This window comes from Jaculus jaculus, chromosome 2 (assembly GCF_020740685.1).
Source record: "Jaculus jaculus isolate mJacJac1 chromosome 2, mJacJac1.mat.Y.cur, whole genome shotgun sequence".
NCBI classification, from domain to species: Eukaryota; Metazoa; Chordata; class Mammalia; order Rodentia; family Dipodidae; genus Jaculus; species Jaculus jaculus.
Window position 1 is genome coordinate 195872827 of NC_059103.1, and position 26280 is coordinate 195899106.

Sequence of the window (26280 nt, forward strand, 5' to 3'; positions counted from 1 at the left end):
GCAGTGAAATTGGTGCCTCTTTCTAGAAGACGTTGGTCTAGACCCCTGACAGGCTTTCTCTCATTTGACCTTCAGTACAGTATGCAATGATGGTGCAGTACAGTTACTTATTACTGAACATTTGTTGTACGCTGGGATTAAAAAAAAAACTCCACCAGGATTTCCTCACTTAATCTTCACAATAGTTCGGTTAGTGCATAAGTCCTTAAGCATACAGCCCTGTTATTTTTTTTCCTGTGTGTGCAGCCATGTAGCCCTCACGTAGATTCAGATGTGGGACATTTTTCCCATACTCCCTCAGGTCCATCCTGCATCCCCAGGGCAACCACTCTTCTGACTCTGAACAGTACGGATGAGCCAGGTTCACTGTAACATTCATAATTACATTACTTTTGTATTATGGGAAAATTCATATAACATAAAATCAACTAGTTTATCATTATTTTTATTAATTTGGTGTGTGTGTGTATGTGTGCCATGGCCTACGCGTGTGGGGGTCAGAGAACAACTTTTTGGGTCTGTCCTCACCTTCTACTTTATTTATTTATTTGACAGAGAAGGGGGGGAATGGGCATGCCAGGGCCTCCAGCCACTGCAAACACACTCCAAATGCATGTGCCTCCTTGTGCATCTGGCTAACGTGGGTCCTGGGGAATCGAATCTGGGTCCTTTGGCTTTGTAGACAAACGCCTTAACTGCTAAGCCATCCCTCCAGCCCTTCCATCTTACTTGAGGTACACTTTCTCCTTGTTTATACTCTGTTCACCAGGCTAGCTGGTCCAGGAGCTTCTAAGAAATTCTCCTGTTTCTGTCTCCCTTATTTTGCAGTACGTGCCTTGGGATTACAGAAAGCACCAAGCTTCCAGCTTTTATGTGGAGTCTAGGTTTCTGAACTCTGGTGCTGTGCATTGTGTGGCAAGAACCTCATACACTGAGCCATCTCCTCAGTGCCTCCATTTAGTACAGCACAGCGTTGTATAACCAGCAATCACGTCTCTCTCCTTAACACTGAGGCAGAACTGAAGCTGGCCTCAGTTGGAAGCTCAGGTGTGCAAAGCCCCAGCCGGAGGCAGAAGAGAAGCTGGCCTCAGTTGGAAGCTCAGGTGTGCCCTCTGGGTCCAGTTTCCTTCAGTTCATGTCTGTGACAGTCGTCCATGCTGTGTGTGGGCCAAGTGTCGGTATCACCCCCATTCTATATAGATGAGGAAACCAAGGCACGGAGGGCATTATGTAGCCTGCCTACCATTGCCCAGGTGGTGAGTGGCTGAGCTGTGACCCCTCACTGTGAGGCCCCGGGGCTTTGTTCTGGAAAAGTGAGGCACAGGGGAGGAAACCACCCTAGGGGTGTGGGGACAGGCTGTGGAGTGTTGTCCACAATGGCCCTGCTGGTCCCCTGACCTCTAGTCCGCGGTCCTTGAGCTGCCACTGGACCTCTTTCCCGATCTCCGAAGTTTCAGTGTTCTTCCTGTGGGGCCATGGGAGTTGTGACTGGGGACCCTCAGAAATCTTGGGGTGCTCTGTGAACGTTAGATTTACTGTTGAGTTTCCTTATGATCCTGTCTGGACTGGGCGGGTTCCTGCGAGAGCTGGCACTCCACTGGGTGACCAGTGGGGAGCCCCAGCCCTTCCTGTAGGACTTCAGTACTTCCTGTACCTAGTCCCACCCCGAGGCCACCAGGAGTTGAAGGAATCATGCCTTCTGAAATACCCCTTCCTGGCCTGGTGGTTCCCAGGATCCATTCTGGATCAGAAAACTCGCAATTGTCATCTAGGAAGCCGGTGTTACAGCTTCCCTCCTGGGACTGAAGGAGAAGTGATGACAGTGGTCATTGTCTATGTCCCCACTGTGGAGCCCTGGTGCTCCTGGGGTAGGTGTCTATTCCCGGCATCCTGCAGCCACATCGCGCACACGGGAAAGGGTGAACGTGGGGGGTGAGGTGTCCTTTACAATTCATTTCTGTGATGGCCTCAGGAACAAAGCTGTCCACTTTAGCCTTGTTTAAATCTCAACACTTCCCTTTCCAAATGATTTCTAAGGGGAAGCATACGAAGAATGTTCCAGAATGCTCTGCTGGCCAAGGCAGTTTCCTGGATTACGGCTTCAGCTCCCATCAGCAAATCATGTGAAACAAACTACTGTCAGCTGTAAAGCCTGAATGTGGGAAACAGAGCTGACACACAGGGCCTGTGGCCCCAAAGCCCGCATTTCTCATGAATAGCGAATTCCTGAGTGTGGGCAGCTGACCAAGACCAGGAATTCTCATTAGCTGCTGATCAGCAGGCGTGACTCAGGCTGGGAGGAGAGGTCATCCTGTGGGCAGGGGTGGCCCTTAGCTGACAGGGCCATGAAGGAGCCCAGCATTCTGAAATCCTAACACTCTAGGCCCAGCCCCCCCTCCGGGGGAGGGGCAACCCCTCTCCTCCTTCTAACTAGCAATGACAGGTTGGATGCCAGTGGAGCATTCCAGAATGGGGCACAGCTGGGGTCTGCTCCACCCTGAGTGCGTGGATCCGAGTCAACTGGTGCATGCTGAAACGCTGGCAGTGGCCCCTGGAAGATCCCCCTGTCAGGTCCCCCTAGCAGCCAAGGCTGTTTGTGGCCCTCCGTGCCAGCCTTCTTCCTGCTTCCCAAGAGCATGGCCTCTTAGCCTGCCCCCCTCACCCTGTAGAGCTGAAGGACTTGTAGGAAATGAGTTCAGCCACCATTTCCCACTCCTTTCTCACCCCAGTCAAGTCAGCACTGCCTACCTTTGCTTAGCTTCTCCCTCATCTCTGTAGCATTTCCTGGTTTTCCTAAACAGAATGAGTCACTTCCTTCTCTGTGTTCCCATAATGCTTAAAAGCCACGATACCTCTATGAGCCAAGTTTATTTATGCACACTGATTTTTCTCTTACGGACATAGTAGAGACTGTGGATATTTCTTTCCTGGTTTTGGTTTGTTTGTTTTTAGGTAGGGTCTCCCTCCAGCCGAGGCTGACCTGAGCTTATTCTGTAGTCCCAGCCTAGCCTGGAGCATCCGGAGATCCTCCTACCTCTGCCTCCCCAGTGCTGGGATTAAAAGCGTGCACCACCACATCTGGCCTTTTCCTCTTTTTGCTTTGGGTTCTGGGAAGCCCGGTTTGTAGTTCCCCTTAATCAAGTGACTTCTGTAAGCTTTCTGAATTAGCTTTGACCCTAGTTTCATCATCAGTTCAGCCTTTCGTCCACTTTTTCATTTATGTATTTGTATTATATTTATCTACATGACTCACCTCAAATTAAATTAAACTCTTGGGGCTGAAGAGGTGGCTTGGTGATTAAGGCACTTGCCTGCAAATACTAAGAACCCAGGTTTGATTCCCCAGTATCCATGTAAGCCAGATACACAAGGTGGCACATGCATCTGGAGTTCGTTTCCAGTGCCCACTTTTTTTTCTCTCTCTCTACCTCTTTCTGTCTCTCTTAGATAAATAAATAAATTTTTACATTATAAAATTTAATGAAGTGTAATTTACATAAATAAAATACATTTATTTTAAATATTCAGTTTTTAAGACAAGTTCTTACTATGTTGACAGGGTTGTCCTTGAATTTGTCATCCTCTTGCCTCAGTCTGCAGAGTGCTGGGATTAGAAGTGTGTGCCACCATACTCAGTATACAATTTAAATATCTATCTGGATGGCTAAGGTGCTTGCCTGCAAAGCCAAAGGACCCAGGCTTGATTCCCCATGCCAAGCGCTCTGGGCATGGACTAGTGCTCTTTCTGGTGTTCTCTGTGGCCTCCCCATCCTCTCTAAGCCTCTTCCCGGCCCCCAAACCACCTCTCGCTCACTTTTCCTTTATCAAATCCTTCCTCAGTAAACAGTACTGTGCACCTAACCCTCAGGAAAACATGGCCCCTGCTCGGACTCCAACCTGTTCCTCCTCTTCCTTCTCTTCTTCCTTTTCTCTGAGTGTGTGTGTGTGTGTGTGTGTGTGTGTGTGTGTGTGTTAGTTTGAATAGATGGCCACCAATATATTCAGTGTTTTATTAGTTTGCAGCTGCAGCCACCTGGCTTGAGGCAGTGTCACTGGGCGGATCTTAAGGTGTGGTGGTGGGTTTGAGATTCCAATCTAAAGATTCGTGAAGTGAGCCCAGCTGGAGTTCCTGAAGTGTGCTGTGCTGTGTGGCTTTTGGCTTGTGCTTCTCTCTCTCTGCTTGGACTTGTGAAAGCAGGCCAGCTGCTTCTACCATTATGGAACTTCCCTGGGATCTGTAAGCTTCAATAAATATCCTCCAGCACTGGGTCTGGTGTGGAAGTTCATCTCAGTGACGTGACGCTATCTGTAGGCTAAACAGCTGGCCAGAGAGCTCCAGACATCCTTCGGTCTCTACCTCCTCAGCACTGGGACACAAGCATGTACCATCATGCTTGCCTTTATTTTTATTTTTATTTTTATTTTTTGTTTTTCAAGATAGGGCTTCACTCTAGCCCAGGCTGACCTGAAATTCACCATGGAGTCTCAGAGTGGCCTCAAATTCATGACAATCCTCCTACTTCTGCCTCCTGAGTGCTGGGATTAAAAGCGGGTGCCACCAGGTCAGGCTTCATGTTTGCCTTTCTTAACATGGGTCCTGGGGTTTGAACTCAGGTTCTCATACTTTCAGGTCAGACACTTAGTAAAGTCTGTTATCTCCCCAGTTCCCGTTTCTCTTTTGATGCATAGTCTATCTCATTAATGTCTTCTACTTTCGCTTACTGGTGTTGCCCAAATCTATATATCTAGCTCAGACCTCTCTCTCCCCAGCCTGGAAGTGGCGGTACAGATGGCGAGCAGTACACCCCCATGGCTGTAACTGGAAGGGGCCATCATAGCTACCTTGGCATTGCTGGGCCAAAACCAGCCAGAAGCAGCTGAGGGGAGGAAAGAGTTCATTTTCGCTTATGGTCTTGAGGATAAGCTCCACGATGGCAGAGAAAGGATGGCAGAGCAGAGGCTGGACACTACTTCTTGCCATAGCAGGTGGCAGACAGCAGCCAAGAGAGTGAGCTGTGCTAGTCCTGGACAACCGGAGGACGGGGTTAATAAACCTCAGTGTCTACCTCTAGTGACACAGCTCCAGGACGGCTCCATCACCCAAACTCCCGCCAAGCACTGAAAACACATGAGTTTATGGGGAACATTTGATTGACACCACCCCAGGGGCCAAACATAAGCACCAGCAGCAGGAAGGGTGTAGCAAGGGCCAGTGTTTATGGAGAGCTTACTGTGGTGGACACTTCACAACCATCTTTTAAAAAAAAATTTGTTTATTTTTATTTATTTGAGAGTGACAGAGCGAGAGAGAGAGAGAGAGAGAGAGAGAGAGAGAATGGACGTGCCAGGGCTTTGAGCCACTGCAAACGAACTCCAGATGTGTGCGCCCCCTTGTGCATCTGGCTAACGTGGGACCTGGGGAACCGAGCCTCGAACTGGGGTCCTTAGGCTTCACAGGCAAGTGGTTAACCGCTAAGCCATCTCTCCAGCCCCACAACCATCTTTTTTTAAAAAGATATTTTATTTTTATTTATTTATTTGAAAGAGGGAAAGAGACAGAGTGTGAAAGAGAGAGATTGAGAGAGAGAATGGGCACACCAGGGCTTCCAGCTACTGCAAATGAACTCCACACACATGCGCCACCTTGTGCATCTGGCTTACATGGGTCCTGGGGAATCAAACTGAGGTCCTTTGGCTTTGCAGGCAAGCGCCTTAACTGCTAAGCCATCTGTCCAGCCCCACAGTCATCTTATTTAAGCTTTTGCCATCGCATTCATCTCTGTTTCACTTTTTGTTTGTTTCTTGGTTTTTGTGTGTGTAATATGTGATGTGTGTGGTGTACACATGTGTGTGTGTTGCAGCTGCACTTGCCCCATGTACACATGAATGGAGGCCGGGAGTCCACTGTCTTTCTTCCATCTTTTTTCTTGAGGTGGGGTGTGATAGCTGTAGTTACCTTCTCACTGCTGCACAGGACACCAGACCCAGAGCAGCTGATGGGAAGAAAGGGTTTCTTGCAGGCTTACGGTTTTGAGGGGAAGCTTCATCACGGTGGAAGATGCTGGCTCACTTCATCCCACATCTCTGAACACACAGGGCCGGGCTCAACCCCAAGGTTACATTCCCGGCGACACGCTTGCAGCAGGGCTTCAGCTCTCAACGACTCCAGCAGGTGGGAGCTGAGCAGAAAGCTGATCACAAATACCTGAGGCTATGTGACATTTAAACTCAAACCACCACCTCTCACAGAACCTGCTCATGGGTGATTTTTGGTTTTTGTTTTTAGATTTGGAGATTTTTAAAGAAATTTATTTATTTTTATTGACAACTTCCATAATTATAAACAATATTCCATGGTAATTCCCTCCCTCCCCCCACTTTCCCCTTTGAACCTCCATTCTCCATCATATTCCCTTCCCCTCTCAATCAGTCTCTCTTCTATTTTGATGTCATGATCTTTTCCTCCTATTATGATGGTCTTGTCAGGCACTGTGAGGTCATGGATATCCAGGCCATTTTGTGCCTGGAGGAGCACGTTGTAAGGAGTCCTACACTTTCTTTGGCTCTTATATTCTTTCCACCACCTCTTCCACAATGGACCTTGAACCTTGGAAGGTGTGATAGAGATGTTTCAGTGCTGAGCACTCCTCTGTCACTTCTCAGCACCATGGTGCCTTCTGAGTCATCCCAAGGTCACTGCCATCTGAAAAGAGAAAGTTCTCTACCAAAAGTGAGAGTAGCATGAATATATAGATATAAACATTAAGAGAAGTGCTTACGGGGCAGTTTGGTGAGCATAGTATATACATTTAGTCAGACAACAGCAGGTGTTTACACCCCTAGGGCTCATGACTATTCCTGTTGTAGGTTTTCAGTGTCAGGGATGTATTCCCTCCCATGGAACGGGCTTCCAGTCCAATTAGAGAGTGATTGGTTTCCCCCATAATAGACGTGCCACTATTGCACCCGTTGGCTCATTTGGCCTGGCTGGCCAAGTATAATGCTTGCAGTGTCCACTGTTGAGTCTCTTCACCACACCTGGCTTTTTATGTGGTGCTGGGGATTGAACTCAGGACCTCATGCTTGTACAGCAAGCATTCATACCTATGGAGCCATCTCTCTAGCCCCTAATCTCTGTTGTTTAGATCCGAGAACAAGGACTAGGTAGGTGGAAAATACTGCCCTTGTCCACGCCGCTAGTACATATTGCAACAGGCCTTTAAGTCCAGGCCTTCTGATGCCTGGGTTAGGACACTGTCTTTCTCATGATATTGTGTTATTGTTTTCCACTTTTTTGTTTTGTTTTGTTTTTTGAGGTAAGGTCTTACTCTAGCTCATGCTGACCTGGAATTCACTATGTAGTCTCAGGGTGACCTCGAACTCAGGGCGATCCACCTTCCTCTGCCTCTCAAGTGCTGACGTGCCCCACCACACCCGGCTGTGTTCCACTTTTTACAAATCCAGATTCCAACAGGTGGCCCTTAAATCCAATGACAGAGCTCATTACCTTTTATGTCCTCTTGTGGCCAAGTCTCTCATGGGAATAGCGGCAGCCTGGGCTTGTCAGCCCTCCTCAGGCACGGATGCTGTCTCAAATTTGTCAGGATCAGCAGTTGCTGGCTTGGGTGTGAGCAGCCATATAATGTCACGCAGTGTCAACCCTGAAATACATCTTGGATGAGTTCCAGGGAGATCCAGGACCAACAGCGCACTGAGAAAGCCATGAGAAACCATCAGTCTCCTGTTGCCCCTTCCTGGTAAGCTGGGATATGTTCTCTTCTAGAATAACCTGCTTGGCTGTCACTGTAGGGAAGGACGGAAGGAAGGAAGGAGTTAATTCCTGGCTTGGCCAGTTTGCAGGAAGCCATGTGGTTTGGTAATTAATGTGGGCCAGTGTGGGAGGAGATAGATTGGCTTTCCAGAGCCTAGGTAAGCAGGAGAAATAGTTTTCATTTGGCCAAGCCCAGGAAAAGGGTTGGAGGACTGCCCCGGGCTGAAGATGTGTCTGGTGCCAGGCTGTGCGTGTGACCTTTCCTGCTGCTTCCTCTGTTAGCTCGAGTCTTCGCTTAATAAAGACGTTGCATTGTACTGAGTGCCGGACACGCAGAGGAAATTTGACCCTTTGCTTCTCAGTTCTCTTCATTTGCAAGCTCAAGTAGATCCTTCTGGCCTTTTCCTGAACACTTTTTCTGTCCAGTCATGCACTCACAAAACTTTTGAACTGCCTTATAAAATAGCTCTGATTTTCTATTTCTCATTTGCTGGCCACTGTTATGAGCAAAGATTATTATTTTTTATTTATGAAAGAGAAAGAGAGAGAGAGAGGGAGAGAGAATGAATGAGAATGGGCATGCCAGGGCCTCTTGCCACTGCAAACCAACTCCAGACACATGTGATATCTTTTTTTAAAAAAATTTTTATTTATTTATTTGAGAGCGACAGACACAGAGAGAAAGACAGATAGAGGGAGAGAGAGAGAATGGGCGCGCCAGGGCTTCCAGCCTCTGCAAACGAACTCCAGACGTGTGCGCCCCCTTGTGCATCTGGCTAACGTGGGGCCTGGGGAACCGAGCCTCGAACCGGGGTCCTTAGGCTTCACAGGCAAGCGTTTAACTGCTAAGCCATCTCTCCAGTCCACATGTGATATATTGTGCATGTGGCTTTACACAGATACTTGGAAATCCATCTGGGACCTATAAACCCTATATGCAAGTGCCTTTAACTGCTGAGACATCTCCTTAGCCCTCATGAGCCAAGATTTTAAAAAGCTACAAACACATCAACTGGGTGCCCAGCCTTCCTTAGCAATATACTTTTGTTGCATAAATACGTCTGAAAGTCACTCAGTTTTATCTTGCAAAGAAAGTTTTCTGGATGAACCATAGAGATGATTTTAAATGAGCAAAAAACAAGTGATAACAACAACAAAAACAATAAAAGCTCAAGGAGCTGGAAAGATGGCTCAGTGAGTCAAAGGGGCTAGAGTGTGAAACTATGGGGGGGAGCTCAAACCATGATGGATAATAAATTCTACTTTATTCATTTATTTATTTATTATTTATTTTTTTTTTTGGTTTTGCAAGGTAGGGTCTCACTCTAACCCAGGCTGACCTGGAATTCACTATGTAGTCTCATGGTGGCCTCGAACTCTCGGCAATCCTCCTACCTCTGCCTCCCGAGTGCTGGGATTAAAGGCGTGCACCACCACACCCGGCAAATTCTACTTTATTGAAAGAAAACACATGTATTTTGAAAGATTCTACTAAGAAAATAAATCAACAAACCACTATCTGAGGAAAAGTAATTGTAAGGTAAACAATCCAATTAAAAATGGTCAAAAGATTTTTTTTTTTTTTTTTTTTTTTGTTGTTTTCAAGGTAGGGTCTCGTTCTAGCCCAAGCTGATCTGGAATTCACTATGTAGTCTCAGGGTGGCCTCGAACTCATGGCGATCCTCTCACCTTTGCCTCCTGAGTGCTGGGATAGATGGTGTGTTCTACCATATCCAGCTTGCTCTAAGGATTTCTGTGTGTACTGTCTGAATATACATGAATGGTCAATAATTATGTGAGAAGATGCTTTCCATTAGCAGTGATCAGGGATATATAAATCAAAGCCACCATGGAACCAAGTGTGGTGCCGCATGCTTTTAATCCCAGCGCGTGAAGGCTGAGGCAGGAGGAGCAAGTGGTCAAGGCCAGCCTGAGCTATGTGGTGGAACTCTGTTTGAATAAACCAAAGCAAACCAACACAGGACAAAACAAAACAGAAATCAAAACAAACAGCAATCACCCCCTTCAAGTCCCTAAACCAACAAAGCAAAGCGAAACCAAACAACAACATAAAAAGAAGTAGTGAAATATAAACACACTCCTACTCGAATGGCTAAGACAAGAACTACTGGCAATGTCGTGAATGGCATTCATATGCACAGCAGACTAAGTCCTCTTTCTTTTTTTCTTTTTCTCAATTTTTATTAACATTTTCCATGATTATAAAAAATATCGGTAATACCCTCCCTCCCCCCCACTTTCCCCTTTGAAATTCCATTCTCCATCATATCCCTTCCCCATCTCAATCATTCTACTTACATATATACAATACCAATTTATTAAGTACCCTCCTCTCTTCCTTTCTCTTCCCTTTATATGTTCTTTTTAATTTACTGGCCTCTGCCTCTTTGTTACATGATGTAAAAAGTTTATTATAATTATGGAAGTTGTCAATAAAAAAAGAAAAATGTTTATTATATTTAGCTGTTGGATGTCCCCACACTTTTGTTTCAATATGCAAAGAATCATAGCCAGTGGACACTGCAAGCCTTATATTAGGCCAGCCAGGCCAGATGAGCCAACCCGTGCAATAGTGGCACGTCTATCATCATGGAAACCAACTGCCCTCTAATTGGACTGGAGGCCCACTTCATGGGAGGGAATACACCCCTTATATGAAAACTTAAAACAGGGGCAGTCATGAGTCCTAGGGGTGTAACGTCTGCTGCTGTCCGGCTAAATGTATATGCTATGCTTATCAAACTGCCCAGTAAGCACTTCTCTTAATATTTATACCCTTATATTAATGCTACTCTCACTTTTGGTAGAGAATTTTCTCTTTTCAGATAGCAGTGACCTTGGGATGACTCAGAAGGCATCATGGTGCTGGAAAGAAGTGACCTGAGTGCTCAGTACTGCAATATCTCTATCACACTTTCCAAGGCTCAGGGTCTAATGCGGAAGAGGCGGCAGAAAGAATGTAAGAGCCAAAGGAAGGGTAGGACTCCTTACAATGTGCTCCCCCCAGACATAAAATGGCCTGGATATCCATGACCTCACACTGCCTGACACTACTTACACAAGACCATCATAAGAGGAGGAAAAAGTCATGACATCAAAATAAGAGAGAGACTGATTGAGATGGGGAGGGGATATGATGGAGAATGGAGGCTCAAAGGGTAAAGTGGGGGAAGGGAGGGTATTACCATGGGATATTATTTATAGTCATGGAAGTTGTTAATAAAAAATTTTTGAAGAAAGAAACAAAACAAATAAACAACAAAAAAATTGAAAGAAAAAAAAAAAAGAATCATAGCCAAGGCTCAGAGACATGCTTTCTTTCTTTCTTTTTTTTTTAATTTAAATTTATTTATTTGAGAGTGACAGACACAGGGAGAAAGACAGATAGAGGGAGAGAGAGAGAATGGGCGCGCCAGGGCTTCCAGCCACTGCAAACGAACTCCAGATGCATGCACCCCCTTGTGCATCTGGCTAACGTGGGACCTGGGGAACTGAGCCTTGAACTGGGGTCCTTAGGCGTCACAGGCAAGCGCTTAACTGCTAAGCCATCTCTCCAGCTCTCTTTTTGAAAGCTCAGAGCATTGGCTTTGGCAGGCCAAGGTCCTGGAGCTTCTTCAGGCATCTGTGATGTAGTGTTTGTTGATCTTATAAGCACCAGTGTGACCAGTGACCAGTATTTGCTTGTCCTGATATTCACAGTCAAGTCAAAGCAGGGGGGAACTTGATGGTGCCACGGTTCCTTGTTCCTCCTGGGGATGCTCTTCTAAGGTTTCGGCCTGACTTCGGGGACCTGCTGACGTGGACCTCTGTCCTTCATCTTTCTTCCTGGTCTTTAATGCCTTTGCTTCTTTTTTTTTTTTAAATTTTAATTTATTTGTTTGAGAGCGACAGACAGAGAGAGAAAGAGGCAGACAGATAGATAGATACAGAGAGAGAGAGAGAGAGAGAGAGAGAGAGAGAGAGAGAATGGGTGCGCCAGGACCTCCAGCCACTGCAAACGAACCCCAGCGTGTGCACCCCCTTGTGCATTTGGCTAACATGGGTCCTGGGGAACAGAGCCTCGAACCGAGGTCCTTAGGCCTCACAGGCAAGTGCTTAACCACTAAGCCATCTCTCCAGCCCTGCTTCTGAGTTGGCTTTGGTAGTGATGAGGGCTTACTTCACTTTCTGCAGTGTCTGAGTGTCTGTGTCCCTTCCAAGTTCATACATTGCAACCTAACTCCCAAGAGGGTGGCGTTAGGAGGGGAGGCCTTGGGGAGGTGACTAGGTCATGGTATGGAGCACTCGTGGATGGGATGAGCCATAAAGACACTCCACAGACTTCTTTCTGTCCCTTCCACCATGGGAAGACACAGAGAGAAGGCACCCGCTATAAGCCAGAAGCAGCTTTTGCCAGACACAGATTTTCTAGCTCCTTGACCTTGGACTTCTAGAGTCTAGAACAGTGAGAAACATGCCTTAGGTGTGTAAGCCACTTGATTATATTTGTGATGGGAGAAAGCACAGACTCTCCAAGAATCCAAGCGATCCATCCCACAGACAACACTTCCTCCAGGAGGCACCTCTCCTGACTGGTGCACAGCTCCTGCTAGGGTTCTCTCCTCTCCCCTGCACCTCTTTCTCAGAGCAGATGACAGGTAGGTGTAAGACCCTGTGCACTTGTGGCCAGTTGACCTCACTTCTGGACCCTGGAATGGTTGTGACGTCTATTTTACTTGTAATTTGGAGGTGCGGTGAGGTGGACAGAGACTACGCTCTGAATGCTCTTCCCATGGAGTCTTGCTCAGGCACGTCAGCTCTTAGCCCCCTTTTCTGGAATCCTCTGTGTGGCCTGTGCCTCCCACCAGAGTCTGGGAACCAGAGAAGGCTCCACCTGGCACTGGGTCTCCAGAACCCACCCCAGTGGTAGGACACAGCCGTAGTTCATACATGTATGAGGACCAAACTTTAGGAGCTTACCTGCCTGTTTCCTTTTCTCTCCCTTCACAAAAGGAAGGGAAGGGAAGAGGTGGGAAGGGGAGGGAGAGGAAAAAGAGGGAAGGGAAGAGATGGGAAAGGAAGGGAAGGGAAGGAAAGGGCAGGGAGATAATTATACAGGTTGATGTATGGTGACCTGTTGAAGGCCACCTTAGTGGTATGTATATAAGGCATTGGTCCTTCACACCAAGTTGGCCTTCCCCACTGTAGACGGCTTGAGTAAGAGGAGAGGTTTTTTCTTCTTGTTTTGGGGTGAGAAGGAGGAAGAAGTTACCTGCTTAGAGTTTGTTTCCTTACTTTGTCTCTGCAGCTTCTATCAGACAAAGACATTGAACGTCAGAGCCAGAGCAAGTTCCCATACGAAAAGGAGCCTCTGACACTCTCCCGAGCCCTCCATGGCATCTGTTGGTTGGCACAGGAACACTTCCAGGTGGAAATGCCTTTAATCCATACTTTACAGATGGGGAAATGGAGGCTTAGTCATTCACTGAGGCCAACCTTTGTGGAGTGGCTGGTCTGGAATTCAAAGCCAGCCTGTGAGACTCAGAAGCCCATGTGTCACCCCGGGGAATGCTGGCTTGCTTTTTCCAGTTCAGGTCTTATCAGTGTCTTAGGACATCTTTCCTGGGAAGCTCCTGGAACAGGTGTTACGCTAATGGGGACACACTGATTCCCGGAGGAGGGAGTCAAGGAAACTATTGCTGTAATTTGTCATCATTAGCATTTACAGAGTACAGACTAGGTGACAGTCATGTTCTTTACCTCTTTCTATGCATGTGTGTGCAGGTACATGTGTATGTGCATGTAGAGGCCAGAGGACAATCTCAGGATCACCACCCACCTGTTTTTTTTTTTTTATATATTTTTATTTGTTGATAGGCTGGAGGAATGGCTTAGTGGCTAAGGCATGTGCCTGCAAAACCAAAGGACCCAGGTTCGATTCCCCAGGACTCATGTGAGCCACATGCACAAAGTGGTGCATGCGTCTGGAGTTCGTTTGCAGTGGCTGAAGGCCCTGGAGCACCCATTCTCTCTAGTCTGTCTGTCTATCTACTTCTCTCAAATAAATAAAAAAATATATTATAATTAAAAAAAATTATTGCTAAAGAGAGAAGGGTGGAGAGAATGGCATGCCAAGTCCTCCAGTTACTGCAAAGGAACTCTAGATGCATGTACCACTTCGTGCATCTGGCTTTATGTGGGTACTGGGGAACCAAACCTGGGTTGTTAGGCTTTGTAGGCAAGTCCCTTAACTGCTGAACCATCTCTCCATTCCCCAGCACATGTTTTTGAGACAGGGTCTTGCATTGGCCTAGAGCTAACTGATTAGGCTAGACTGGCTGGCCAGAGAGCCCTAAGGATCCTCCTGTCTCTGCCTCCTCAGTGCTGGGATTATAAGCATGCACCACTGCATGCCCATTTTTACATGGGTTCTGGGGATTGAACTCACAAGCACTTCACCAACTGAGCTATCTCCCCCAGCCCCCGGCTGAGAGCTCAGTGACTTTGTATTTATTACACCATTCAATTCTCTGGCATTCTTTACCCTTCATTTCTCCATTTCACAAATCGGAAAAAAGAGGTTCATAGTGTGCATAAGTGCACCTAGCTCCCAAGTGATAGAGTCTGGCTTTGAACTAGAGCCAGCCCGTGCTGTTTGGGGAGACAGAGTATGGATGAAAAGACTTCTGGAATGACCTTGAAGAGAGGAGAGGCCAGGGGGAGGTGGGCATAGCTGGAGAGGCACCCAGAGAGAGGGCACGCTGTCAACTGTCGCTGACTTGAGCTGAACGCATGTGGAAAGTCATGGCTGGAGTCTGATATCATCTCTGGGAACGGGCCCAGAGCACCCGTGAGAAACACAGCCCAGCCATTGAGCAATGCAGCCGTGTGTCTTAGGAAATGGAAACTTGGGAAAAGGAAGGTTCCAGGAGTTTGGAGAGGCAGTCTCACTGGTCTGAGCGCCCTTTCCATTTTCTTACTCCTCCCTGAGCGGCCCCCTGTTCTTTCCTCTGTGCAGAGCCTTGGCTAGGGTCTAGGCTATAAAATCTGATGTCCTCCTCTTGTCCCCTCTAGTCCCTGTTTGTCTTTCAGGTCATTGCCTGTGACAGTCCTGTCTACCCCCAACCCCATGCAGACCAGACTGAGCTGGGTGTGGGTTCCAGTACCGGTGTCCTTTCTTTGTGATAAGGTCTCGCTTTGTAGTCTATGCTGGCCTCGAATTCATGCCACTCCTTCTGCCTTTGTCTCCCCGATGCTGAGATGACAGATGTGTGCCATGTTCTAGGCTTCTACCATCCTTCTTGGAATGTCAGCAGGGCCTGGGTGATCAAAGCAACTTGTATAGAAGCCGGTAAAATAAATAAGATGGAATCTGAGTTAGTTTTGTATTTTACCTGGAGCCAAGGTTCAAGGAAGTCAAACAAATGTCTCAGGCCTCATGGCGTACTGTGACCAGAGCATTTTTGTGTCTTCTTGCTGACCACTGTGAAGGAAGGCAGGTGCTCCATCAGTAGGCATGGCAATCCTTCCCGGACCCACCCCCTTTGTCTTTTCATATAAGAACATCTTTCCCCAGCGTGAGATTGTAGGATGTTGGACATCAGAGACCTTCCTTAGAATAGTTCAGTATCCCTTATGGAAATGTGCCATTTACTTATTATTTACTTATACACACACACACAGAGAGAAAGAGAGCGAAAGAGAGAGAGAGAAAGAGAGAAAGGAGAAAGAGAGAGAAAGAAAGAGAGAGAGAGAGAGAGAGAAAGAGAGAGAGAGAAAGAGACAGAGGGAGAGAGAGAATGGTTGTACCAAGGTCTCCAGCATCTACAAATGAACTTCATATGCATGTACCACTTCGTGCATCTGGTTTTATGTAGGTACTGGGCAATCGAACCTAGGTTGTTGGGCTTTGTAGGAAATCACCTTAACTGCTGAGCCATCTCTGCAGCCCCAAATGTCCCCTTTAAAAAAAGACTCAAAAGATGTATATTGGTTAACAAAAACCTCTTTTAAACAATGAGCCTGAAGCAACGTCTACTGAACCTGGAGCCACCATGTCAAAATGGCACTTTGTTTTGCTATAGGAGTTGGCTTTCTGGAAAAATCTATCCAGGAAATAGAGCCCAGTCCTTAGGAGCAGAGAGCTAGGACTCTTTTTTTTTCTTTTGGCTCAGCTGCTTGGGAGGGAGAGAAATAATCATTTGGGTGCTCATTGCAACAGGTACCCAGGCCAGGCCAGGGTTGAGACAGCCAGCCTCAGGTGGCCTGGATGTGAATGTGGCAATTATGAGGATTGCATCACCAGGAGATGAGAGATAGGATCCAGCCCTGAGAGCCTCAGTGAGCAGGCGCTGTGAGGGCCAGCCCCTCTGTGTGCTTGCCGCTGTTCTGTGGTCTGGGAAAACCCAGGGGCTTGGGTTAGTTTTGGAGGTGGTTGGTCTTCCCCAGCGGCCTCCTCCAGAGCCTCTCCAGTACGCCCGTGGTGTGGCCCTAAAGAAAAAGAGGGGGCTTTGAGGAAGAAGAGCCAGAGCCAGGAGCACAGTGTTGACAGAGTATGTGATTCTGTCACAAGATTCACCTCCCGGGCCAGGAGGGACACCCACCCCCTGGACATGGACAAAAGAAAAGACAGCTGGCAAACATGGGTCCTTGCCACATATCTGATTCTAGAGAATCAAGTCTGGCCTCGCTATGGATCTTGCCTTAATCTGTATATTGTGTTGAAGAGAGAGATTTAGTCTTCATCTCCTGTTCCCTATAGTAGGAATTGGCCACACCTATGAAGTCCTGTCAGGATTAGTAAATTGTCTATCTATCTATATATCTATGTATCTATGTATGTATATATGTATCTATTATCTATCTATCTATCTATCTATCTATCTATCTATCTATCTATCTATCTATAGTAGACAGCTTTAGTTGCTGGAATGAACCTCCAGACCAGACACAGTTTATGGGAGGAAGAAGGGATTTATTGAAGCTTGCAGACCCAGGAAAAATTCCATAATGACAGAAGTTGGCCCCCCCTTTCACAGATTCAAGAAGAAAGAGAGAGAGGGAGTGAGAAAGAGGGAGAGAAACACTACCAAAAGCAAGAGCAAAGAAATCGGACTGGAGAGATGGCTTAGCAGTTAAGCGCTTGCCTGTGAAGCCTAAGGACTCTGGTTCAAGGCTCGATTCCCCAGCACCCACGTTAGCCAGATACACAAGGGGGTGCACACATCTGGAGTTCGTTTGCAGTGGCTGGAAGCCCTGGCGTGCCCATTCTCTCTCCCTCTTTCTCTGTCACTCTCAAATAAATAAATAAGAATGAGCAAAAAAAAAAAAAAAAAAAAAAAAAGAAACCTGACAGCCAAACCACAGGGAACTCAGGCAGAACTCAGGCTCTCTGCATATTTTGGGCTGGAATTCAGATCCACCCCCAGTGATACCTTCTCCAACCAGGTAGCTGGAAATCCCAGAAACTTTACTCAAACTCCTGAGTCTATTGGAGGACATCATTCAAACCACCACTCTATCTCTATATCTCCATCTATCTATCATCTATCTATCTATCTTCATCATCAATCTACATACTTACCTAGTATCTATCAATATAGTCTTCCTTGGGACTTAAAGAAAAAAGAAAATCAAATGTGAGCATCATTCACACAGCGGCTAATATCACTTTTATAGTGGGTCAGCGGCTGCAGAACCAACTTGCCCCTCCCCCTCCCTCTGTGTCTGCCCCAATCACAGGTGTTCAAAGCCCAGAGCTTTCCATTCGAAGCAGAGATTTGCATGCATACTGCAGGAGAGCAAATCAGTGTGGCTTAGTTGGTCAGGAAGAAGTGAGTCCCATGGCCCGCCCAGCTCTAGGGCCAGGGGTGGTGGTGCATTCCTTTAATCCTAGCAGAGGTAAGAGGTAAGAGTTCAAAAACATGCTGGGACTACATAGTGAATTCCAGGTTGGCCTGACCTAGAGTGAGACCCTACCTTGAAAACCTAAACAAAACCAAAAACAAACAAACAAACCAAACCAAAATCAAAAACAAAGGAAGGGGGGCAGGAGGGATTTCAGGGAGGGTAGAGTGCTTGTTGCAAAGCATAAGGACCCGTTTGGATCCCCAATACCCATGTGAAAACCAGGCATGGTAGGCACTCCTATATTCCCAGCACTGGAGAGAGGGAGGTGGAGATGAGAGGATCTCTGAAGGTTGCAGGCTAACTGGTCTGGCTGAACCGTGAATCCTTCCTCCATTCAGTGAGAGAGCCTCTCCCAGAAAGAAAAGTAAAGAGGAAAGCAATTGAGGCATGTAGCTGATGTCTACCTCTAATCTCTCTCTCTCACACACTGGCAGCTGGGTTCAGTGAGGGAGAAGGGCAGAGTGATAGCGGAGGACACCCAACAGTCTCCTTTAGCATCTGAATGTGAGCTTATAGGATACATGTGTATAGGGTGTGCACATCTGCTCACACACGTGTACAGTCACACACCACACTACACACACATGCAACAACAACCACAACAATAAAACCCCAAAGGTAGACTTTTAAAAATGTTTTATTTCAGATTTTTTGTTTGTTTGTTTTTGGAGCTAGGGTTTCGCTCTAGCCCAGGCTGACCTGGAATTCACTATGGAGTCTCAAGGTGGCCTCAAACTCACAGCAAACCTCCTACCTCTGCCTCCTGAGTGCTGGGATTAAAGGCATGGGCCATCACGCCTGGCTTCAGATTTTTTTTATTTGAAGTAGGTTCACACCATACACCAGGCTGGCCTGAAACTCGCTGTGTAGCTCAGGCTGGCTGCAACCTCATGGCTATCCTCCCACCTCAAGTGCTGGGACTAAAGGTGTAGACCACCACACCTGGCTGATTTGGGTTTTTGAGACAAGGTCTCATGTAGCCCAGGCTAACCTCACAATGTTATGTAGCTGCAGCTGGCCTTGAACTCCTGGTCTTTCTGCTTCTGCTTCCTAAGTGTTGGGATCATGGACATGTGCCACCGCATCCAGCTCTTGCTTCATTTTTTTTTCCTTTGGTTTTTCGAGGTAGGGTCTCACTCTGGCTCAGGCTGCCCTGGAATTCACTATGGAGTCTCAGGGTGGCCTTGAACTCACGGCGATCCTCCTACCTCTGCCTCCCGAGTGCTGGGATTAAAGGTGTACGCCACCACGCCCAGCTCATTTTTATTTTCTATGAACACCTAGAATCTTAAGAACTTGTTTGTCTACATGTTGGTACTTTTTTAAACATAGCTTTCCACATAGATTGATTTTAAAATGCTGTACTGGGGCTAAGGCGATGGCTTAGTGGTTGAGCGCTTGCCTTTGAAGCCTAAGGACCCTGGTTCGAGGCTAAATTCCCCAGGACCCACTTTAGCCAGATGCATAAGGGGGCAGATGCGTCTGGAGTTCATTTGCAGTGGCTGGAGGTGCACCTATTCTCTCTCTGCACTCCCCCCCCCCCCGCTGCCTCTTTCTCTGTCTGTCTGTCACTCTCAAAAAAATTTTTAAAAAATGCTGTACTGATTCGGCAACAGCCTTTATTCATTTATTTTTTGGAGCGGCTGAGATGTGTGGTGGGGACAGATGTTGACTGTAGGTAGTGCTCTGACTTCAACAATGTCATATTTATTTATTTACTTATTTGTTTCAGTAATGGGGATATAACTCATGGCCTTGTGCATACGAGGCAAGGGCTCTGACATCAAGCTACACCCCGTCCCAGCAATGTTAGACTCTGGAAATAGAAATCACTTGGAATGGAGGCGATTCGGTAGCTGATTTGAGCGGCTCTGGAGCAAATGGCCCAGAACGAGGCCCAAGCGAAGTCAGCTTCTGGCTCTGCTTACTTGGTGTCTTATATCCCAGGAATGCTTGCATCTTTGCTTCCAGAACACAAGTCTCTTTTTTACCCAATCATATCACTTGATCTTCTCTGTCCCCTTGGCTGGGTCCTCCTTGCCATATTGAGGTGCCCCCAACATGGGGCGCTCAGAGTCTTGAATATTTTTCTTTTGCAGTTTATACTGTCCTTGGATGACTGAATCCCATTTCTTGGTTTTCAATATCGTTGATACACTGACGATTCCCAGTCCATGTGCTTCCAGTGACTGAGTACTGGTCAGTTTCATTTGAACGTTTAGAGACACCTTGAGCATTAGGTGCTGCAGTCCAAACTTCGGATGCCCCTCCTCAGACCCGCATCTTCCCGTGTCTGCATCTCAGTTCATGGGACCAGGTTGTTCAAGCCCCAAATCAAAGAGGCATCCAGAGTCCGTCTCACTCACATCCAACACTTGAACCATTAAGAAATCTAGCTAGTTTCACCTTCAGATCAATAACACCTCTCCACTTCTCACCACGAGTCCTAGCTCTTACCTCTGACCTGGGCCATTGCTGTGCCTTCCAGCTCCTGTTCTTGCTTTCCACTCTCACCCCCAGGAAGCCACTCAGCAGCCAATGGGTGCTCCTGAGACAGAACTCTAACCTTGCCCCTTTGCAATGCACACTGCCTGCAAAGATTGGTGGACTGGTGTGTGGAAAGGACAGAAGTATGTCTCAGAAATGCGTACAGTGCTTTAAACATGGTGTACCTTTAAAGGGTTAATTTAGTTATTTAGTATTGATTTCTACTGATAAGTTGGGCTCCATGAGGCCCAATACGATGGCTGGCATGGTAGTGGATATGTAGTAAGTATCTGTCAAGAGTGTGGGCATCAGTCTTAACTCAGGTTCTAATTTGACTTTGGAGTGTCTTTTTGGGTTTCTCGGTCTCAGTTTTCTTTTTTGGTCCAAGAATGGCCAGGATCTTGTGATGCGGTATGACATTTTCTATCTTTTCAAATTAATTTATGCATATATTCATTTATTTATTATCTATAGTTTTGTGGTACTGGGGATTGCACATTCTAGGCAAGCACTCTACCATGGCACTCTATCCCTAGCCCTTCTTTACTTTCTATTTGGAGGCAACTAAGTTGTTCAGGCTGGCCTTCAATTCTTTCTAGAGCTCAGAAAGGCCTTGAGCTCGTGATCTTCCTGCCTCAGCCTCCCAAGTAGCTGGGTGACAGGCCTGAGCCACCAGGCCAGACTTTTTTGTTGTTGTTGTTCATTATTTATTTATTTATTTGAGAGCAACAGACACAGAGAGAAAGACAGATAGAGGGAGAGAGAGAGAGAATGGGCATGCCAGGGCTTCCAGCCTCTGCAAATGAACTCCAGACGCGTGCGCCCCCTTGTGCATCTGGCTAACGTGGGACCTGGGGAACCGAGCCTCGAACCGGGGTCCTTAGGCTTCACAGGCAAGCGCTTAACCGCTAAGCCATCTCTCCAGCCCCAGACTTTTTTGATATACAGAATGACTGATTAGTCATAAACTACTGAACTAATTCCATGATTCAGGCATGGGTTGAGAGGCTTTGCAAGCTGTCTGGCCATATCAAGCTGTAAAGCTCTGGTGACTGCTGAGAGCTGGCCACTTGTTTGCAGACAAAGAAACAGGATCATTTAAGGGCACTAGAACCAGAGCTTATCCCAACATACTGTGTGGGTAGGCCGTCAGGACTCTCTGAGCCCTGATGTTATCTTGTGTGACGTGGGAAGTCTAGTTCTGTTTGTAGCCAGGGTCATAGCCACCATGAATAGTCACTCCTTGATTTCAGCAGGGGATTGGTTCTTGGATCCACCCTCCCCACACCTCCAGTCAATAAGAGTACCCTAGCTCTGGGCTGGAAAGATGGCTTAGCAGTTAAGGCACTTGCCTGAGAAGCCTCAGAACTCATGTTTGAATCTCCAGGTCCCACATAAGCCAGATGCACAGTGACGCATGCAATGTGGCACATGCCCACAAGGGGGGTGCACACATCTGGAGTTTGTTTGCAGCAGCTGAAGACCCTGGCACACCCATTCTCTCTCTCACTCTCTGTGTCTGCCTCTGCCTCTCTCAAATTAAAAAAAAAAAAACAACAAACAAACCTCACATACTTAATATAAAATGGCATTGTACTTGCATAAGCCCTGCAATCCTCCCCTATGCTTTTAATCATCCCTAGATCACTTACCGTACCTCATACCATGCAAGTGCTATGCAATTCTTATTATACTGTATTGCTTAGGAAATGGTGGCCAAAAAAATGAGTCTGCATTATGTTCATGGCAGAAACACCTTATTTCTGATTATCCTTGATCCACACTTGACCCATGGGACCTGTTGGCTCTGAGGGCCAGTCGTGGTCCTTGCTAGTGTACCTGGAGCAGCAGCTGACCTTTATTGAGTGCTTATTGTGCTGTGTACTGCATAGCATTGCACAGGGCTTCTCAGCCCAGGCGACACGTTCAAGCCATATAGACAAAAATAGGCATGCACAGGCCCCACCCAACATCCTTGAGGTCAGAACCAATATTGGGGCCCAGTGTTGGAATGCTTCAAAAGTGTCTCAGATGATTTTAAAGTGCAGACCATGCTGACCATTCAATTCCCAGACCACCCTATGCGGTAGGTACTAATGGATGGCCTCATCAGGAAGTGAGGCACAGGGAGGTAAATTGCCCGGCTGGGGACTCCAGTGCTGGCTCCATGACATATGCTGTGGACACCATACCAGTGTCTGAGAAGCTCTGTCAGGCTGAACGGTCTGCTGGTAAGATTGCCACAGGTCGGGGGTGGGGAGATGGCTTAGTTGATAAAGCGCTTGCCTTACAACACGAGGACCTGGGCTTGATCCCCCCAAAACCACATAAAATTGTCAAGTGTGGAGAATGTACCTGTGATTCCAGCACTGTGGAGGTGAAGACTGGAGGTTCTCTGGTCCTTGCTGGTTAGCCAGCCTAGTGTTTTAGAAGAGTTCCAGGCCAATGAGAGAGAGAGACCATGTCTCAAAAAAATTGGTGGCATTCCTGAGAATGGAACCTGGGGTTTTTCTGTAGCCTCCACATGCACCCACATACATCATGCACTCATATACACAGGAACATGCATCCACATGCACATGTATTTGTGTGTGTGTGTGTTTAAGAATTCCATAGATCTTGAGTGATTCAGCACCTGTCCTGAAATCAATGGGGTATGTGGTTTGAATATGTGTGTGGGAACCTTTGATGGGAGACACATGGCTCAGAAGCCTGGTCTCCTTCTGTGGTTTCCCTACCAGGTGTCTTAGGCTCTCTCAAAGTCCCCCTTCCCCTGTGTAGCTGGTAGACACGTATCAAACATGCAGCAGAGGGAGTCAACCCGTTTGTGCCTCAGTTTCCCCAATTGCGCAGTGAATAGTACACCCATGTACCTACCTCACAGAGCTCTGAGGGAGTGAAATGAGAAAGCAGGGCCTTTTCTCTCTCAGCATGGACCTGTGAAAATAGGCCAGCTTCTGCCATTATGGAACCTCCCCTGGATCTGTCAGTTTCAAATAAATCCCTTCTTCCTTCCATAAACTCTGCCTGGCCTGGAAGTTCATCCCAGCAACGTGGGGCTCACTGCTACACCACGTAAGCTGGATGTACAAGGTGTCTGCATCTCTAGATGCAAGCACCACTTTGTGCATCTGGCTTTTTACATGGGCAACTGGGGAACTGAACCCTGGTTGTTAGACTTTGCAGACCAGCGCCTTAACGGCTGAGCCATCTCACCAGCCCTCTCCACTTTACTTTTTTTTAAAAAAATATTTTTCTTTATTTATCTTCAAGCAAAAAGAGAGAGAGAGAGAGAGAGAGAGGAAGATAAAAGAAAGAAACAGAGAGAATGGGCATGCCAGGGCCTTCTGCCACTGCAAACAATCTCCAAACACATGTACCACTTTGTGCATCTGACTTTACCTGGGTCCTGGGGAATCAAACCCAGTGCCTTAACCACTGAACCATCTCTCCAGCCCTCTCCACCTTATTTTGACAAATAAGCACCTGTAACTGCCGAGCCATCTTCCCAGCCCCTTCCACCTTTACCTTTATGACACAGGGTCTCTCACTGAACTTGGAATTTACCTATTCAACTAGACAAGCTCACCAGCCAGCCTGGAGGAGCTATTTTTACCTCCCCAGTTCTGGGACACCAACGTGTACCACCATGACCAGCTTTTATTTTTACTTTTATTTTTTTTATAAGAGAGAGAGAGAGAATTAGCGTGCCAGGGTCTCCAGCCCCTGCGAACAAACTCCAGATGCATGCGCCACCTTGTGCATGTGGCTTATGTGGATCCTGGGGAATTGAACCTGGGTTCTTGGGCTTTGCAGGTAAATGCCTTAACCACTAAGCCATCCCTCCAGCTCTGACTGGCTTTTCATGGTTGTGCTTGTGATCCGAAGTCAGGTCCTCATGCTTACGTTGTAAGCACTTTACCCATTGAAGGCTCATGTTCTTATAAAGTGTCATCAGCTTTGTGGGGACAGAAAGGGGACCAGGAGTGTCCACTGCTTTATAAATGGGAAAACCCGTGTAGAGAAGTTTAGTGACCTGTGTGAGGATGTACGGCGAGCTGAGGTCAGGTACAGATCTTGCCCTGAATTTTGACCTACAGCCTCCCCTCTCATCTGCCTCACTCCGACAATAAGTCCAGGGCACCCAGGCACTTTGCCACCTCCTGTCCGCTGTCTTTGCCCAGCTAAGTCAGGGACTGGTCAGGGTGCTGCGGCAGGGTGACTGGGGATCAGGCTGAGGGCAGGATTCATCTGGTGCCTGATCTTCTTCCCCGCTGCCCCGGGCTCTTTTTTGGAAACATCTGGGAAAGCGTCAGGACTGCGGGGTTTCCTCCTGCTGCAGATATTTACTGGGCGGGGCTGCTGGATTGCAAAACTGGGATTGGGAAAGGTTGTAGGGGGCAGGGCCCAGGTTGTTGGGGCTGTGGTGGGACCCCAGAAAACCCTCCGGCACAGCCAGGCACCTACTAGCTTTGGTGACAAGTGCCCCTCAGATCCTGTTACTTCTAAGGCTGCCCACCTCTGAGTGCCCGTGGCCACAGTCCATGACTGGGGAGGCACTCCGTAGAGCGACTCCTGGTGCCTTGAGAGCTCCAGTACCCTTGGAGCTCTGTGCCTGGCGCCGCAGGGTCCAGCTCCCATAGAGTCCTATGTCCCTCTCCTGTGGCGCTGACCCCACGTCTACCAGGAGGCTGGAAGTAATTCCCTGCACTGCTGGCTGTCAGGCTTTCACATAGCTGACCAGCAAGTCTTGACTTCTTCCATTTGGCCCGAATGTCCGCTGGGTCACCTAGAGACCCTCAGGGTCCACTCTAAGTAAGTTTCATCAGGTGGACATGTGTCCTCCCTGAGATGTGGGGATGATAGGCACCACACAAGGACAGATGGTGGAAGCAGGCAGTGGCAGTACATCCTCAGGGAAGTTAATTGACCTGTCTGTCCCTTTGTTTTTCCAGACTAGTGGTCACTAATTCCTATTGAATCCCTCTTGACAAGCTCTAGAAGGAATCAAATGACTGTGATTGGCAGATCCAAGTTCTGCCTTTTTTATTTTTATTTTTATTTTTTTTTAAGGTAGGGTCTCGCTGTAGCCCAGGCTGACCTGGAATTCACTATGGAGTCTCAGGGTGGCCTCAAACTCTTGGCGATCCTCCTACCTCTGCCTCCTGAGTGCCCGGCTTCAAGTTCTGTCATTTTTGAAGACAGTGGTTTCTTGGCCTGCTGTAGGCTACGAGCCTCATTAAATACACTGCAGAGTCTCACGCTCTGCGGGCACAGGGCTTGCCACACACCGCCCTGCCAGGCTGTGGCGCCGTGGGCAGGCTTGACTCCCAGCAGTGGGTGTGAGCAGGAGGTGAGGGGTGGCAGCTAGGTCCTAAAGTGGGCATCCATGTCAACCTGTGGGCATGTGACTCCAGGAAAGAGACTCTTTACACAGCTTCCATCTGGATTGCGAAGCCATGGGGAGTGAGGTGTTACTTTGTACCACTCTTGGAGACTTCCTGGGGAAATGGGCCTGGCGCCAAAAACTCAGGCAGATATTGTTCAGGAAAAAAAAATAAGTAAGTAAATAAAAATCACAGTGGTCCTGCAATATCTCTATCACACCTTCCAAGGCTCAGGGTCCATTGTGGAAGAGGTGGCAGAAAGAATGTAAGAGCCAAAGGAAGGGTAGGACTCCTTACAACGTGCTCCCTCCAGACACAAAATGGCCTGGATATCCATGACCTCACAGTGCTAGACACTACCTACACAAGACCATCATAAGAGGAGGAAAAGATCATGACATCAGAATAAAAGAGAGACTGATTGAGAGGGAGAAGGGATATGCTGGAGAGTGGAGTTTCAAAGAGGAAAGTGGGGGGAGGGAGGGAATTACCATGGGATATTGTTTACAATCATGGAAGTTGTTATTAAAAAAAATCACAGTTAGCCGGGCATGGTGGCGCATGCCTTTAATCCCAGCACTTGGGAGGCAGAGGTAGGAGGATTGCCGAGAGTTCGAGGCCACCCTAAGACTACATAGCGAATTCCAGGTCAGCCTGAGCTGGAGTGAGACCTTACCTCAAAAAATAAAAATAAAATAAAATAAAATAAAAAATCACAGTGGCCAA